Raw genomic sequence first — 2,500 nt, forward strand, 5'->3', positions numbered from 1 at the left:
GGTTCCTATTCCGGAACCCGGCAGCGGAACCGATACAAGTCGGGCCCCTCTTTTAGAGATGCTCGTCGGGGTAACCCAAAAGGACCCGGAGACGCCGTCGGGAGATCGGGGAAGAGTTTTCTTTTCTGCATGAGCGTTCGAGTTCCCTGGAATCCTCTAGCAGGGAGATAGGGTTTGGAACGCGAAGAGCACCGCAGTTGCGGCGGTGTCCCGATCTTCCCCTCGGACCTTGAAAATCCGGGAGAGGGCCACGTGGAGGTGTCGCGCCGGTTCGTACCCATATCCGCAGCAGGTCTCCAAGGTGAAGAGCCTCTAGTCGATAGAATAATGTAGGTAAGGGAAGTCGGCAAATTGGATCCGTAACTTCGGGATAAGGATTGGCTCTGAGGATCGGGGCGTGTCGGGCTTGGTCGGGAAGTGGGTCAGCGCTAACGTGCCGGGCCTGGGCGAGGTGAGTGCCGTAGGGGTGCCGGTAAGTGCGGGCGTTTAGCGCGGGCGTGGTCTGCTCTCGCCGTTGGTCGGCCTCGTGCTGGCCGGCGGTGCAGGATGCGCGCGCCTGCGCGGCGTTCGCGCCCCGGTGCTTCAACCTGCGTGCAGGATCCGAGCTCGGTCCCGTGCCTTGGCCTCCCACGGATCTTCCTTGCTGCGAGGCCGCGTCCGCCTTAGCGTGCTCCTCCGGGGGCGCGCGGGTGCGCGGATTCTCTTCGGCCGCCATTCAACGATCAACTCAGAACTGGCACGGACTGGGGGAATCCGACTGTCTAATTAAAACAAAGCATTGCGATGGCCCTAGCGGGTGTTGACGCAATGTGATTTCTGCCCAGTGCTCTGAATGTCAACGTGAAGAAATTCAAGCAAGCGCGGGTAAACGGCGGGAGTAACTATGACTCTCTGGCGGGGCTACCCGCTTCCGCCCAGCGTTTCTCTGCCCTGGATCGTGTCATAGGTCTGGGGCGGGGCACGCCGCCCGATGTCATCCTGGGCATGCTCCCGGATGCCCTTGCGTCGGTCGGGTCCAGAGGGGAGAGATCGATCACCAGGACACAGCGGCCGCGCCAACCATCGAAGCGGCCGCCTGCCGCGCCGCCGACGCAGAAGCGCAAGCGGCGCCGCTGGGAGTACGCGAGAACGCAGGATGCCTTCCGACGGTCGCGTGCACGTTGCGTGCGCGGCCTCTTGGATGGCACCCTGCTCCAGCCGCCACCTGCCATCCCTGGTCTGCTGGACTTCTGGGCGGACCTCTTCACCAAGAAGCCCATCTCCACCGCGGGCTTCATTCGTGACCGCCTCCTCCCGCACTCGGAGCCTGTCGCTCCCGAGTGCCTATGGGGGCCGGTCACACATGAGGAGGTCGCCGCCGCGTTGCCGCCCAGGGGATCAGCAGCCGGGCCGGACGGCCTTACCCCAGCGGAGTTGCGGCGCCTGCCGCACGAAGTCCTGGTGAAAGTGATGAATCTCTTCCTTCTGGCCCGCGCCCTTCCGGAACGCCTGCTTCGCGCGCGAACGTCCCTTCTCCCGAAGACGGCTGCACCAACATCCCCCGCTGACTTTCGCCCCATTACGGTCTGCTCGGTGTTGGCGCGGACCTTTCACAAGGTTCTCGCGTCACGCCTGATGCGCGCATGTGCTGTGGACGAACGTCAGCGGGCATTCATCCCTCGGGATGGGATGTTGGAAAATACCTTCATCTTGGACACTGCTCTCACCGACGCAGTTCGCTCCTGCCGCTCTGTCTTTGTGGCATCGATCGACGTATCTAAGGCATTCGATTCGGTAGATCATGCTGCCCTTCGCCCCGTGCTGAAGGCGCATGGCCTGCCGGATTGTTTTGTCGAGTATGTCGAGCGGTGCTACGAGGGCAGCACGACAGTGATAGCGGACGGCGCCGGCGTGGGCGTGTCTGTGCAGCCAGCACGGGGCGTTCGCCAGGGCGATCCCCTCTCCCCCCTCCTGTTCAACTTTGCGGTGGACTACGTTTTAGGCCAACTGCCCTCCCACATCGGAGCTCGGATCCTCGGTCGCAGAGTCAACGCTGCGGCCTTTGCAGATGACGTCTTGCTGTTTGCAGCGACCCCGAGGGGCTTGCAGTCCCTCATCGACGCAGCTACCGCAGCCCTCGCCCACCTGGGGCTGCAGATCAACGCCCGGAAGTGTTTCACCCTCGCCTTAGTCGCGTCAGGGCGCGAGAAGAAGGTGAAGGTGGACAGCAATGTCACCTTCACAGCAGGCAATACCACCATGCCTGCCCTGCGTGTGGGTGAAACCTTCCGGTACCTGGGGCTGCAATTTTCCACGGCGGGTCGCTGTGTCTTCAATCCACGTCGCCACCTGGTGGAGCAGCTTGACGTCATCTCCCGAGCTCCGCTGAAGCCGCAACAGCGCCTCCACGCTCTCACCAACGTACTTCTCCCTGGCCTGTACCACGGGCTGGCCCTCAGCCGCACCCGGGTGGGTGCATTGAAGTCGGCCGACGTCACCATCCGGGCCGCCGTCAGGAGAT

The 2,500-nt window shown here is 63.2% G+C and overlaps 1 pseudogene; it reads left to right on the forward strand.

The window, feature by feature from the left end:
- The window catches only part of LOC126447709 (large subunit ribosomal RNA), a 7,088-nt pseudogene that overhangs the window by 1,987 nt on the left and 2,601 nt on the right, over positions 1 to 2,500 (forward strand).

The sequence above is a fragment of the Schistocerca serialis genome, unplaced genomic scaffold (genome assembly GCF_023864345.2).
Source record: "Schistocerca serialis cubense isolate TAMUIC-IGC-003099 unplaced genomic scaffold, iqSchSeri2.2 HiC_scaffold_537, whole genome shotgun sequence".
In the NCBI taxonomy this organism is placed as follows: domain Eukaryota; kingdom Metazoa; phylum Arthropoda; class Insecta; order Orthoptera; family Acrididae; genus Schistocerca; species Schistocerca serialis.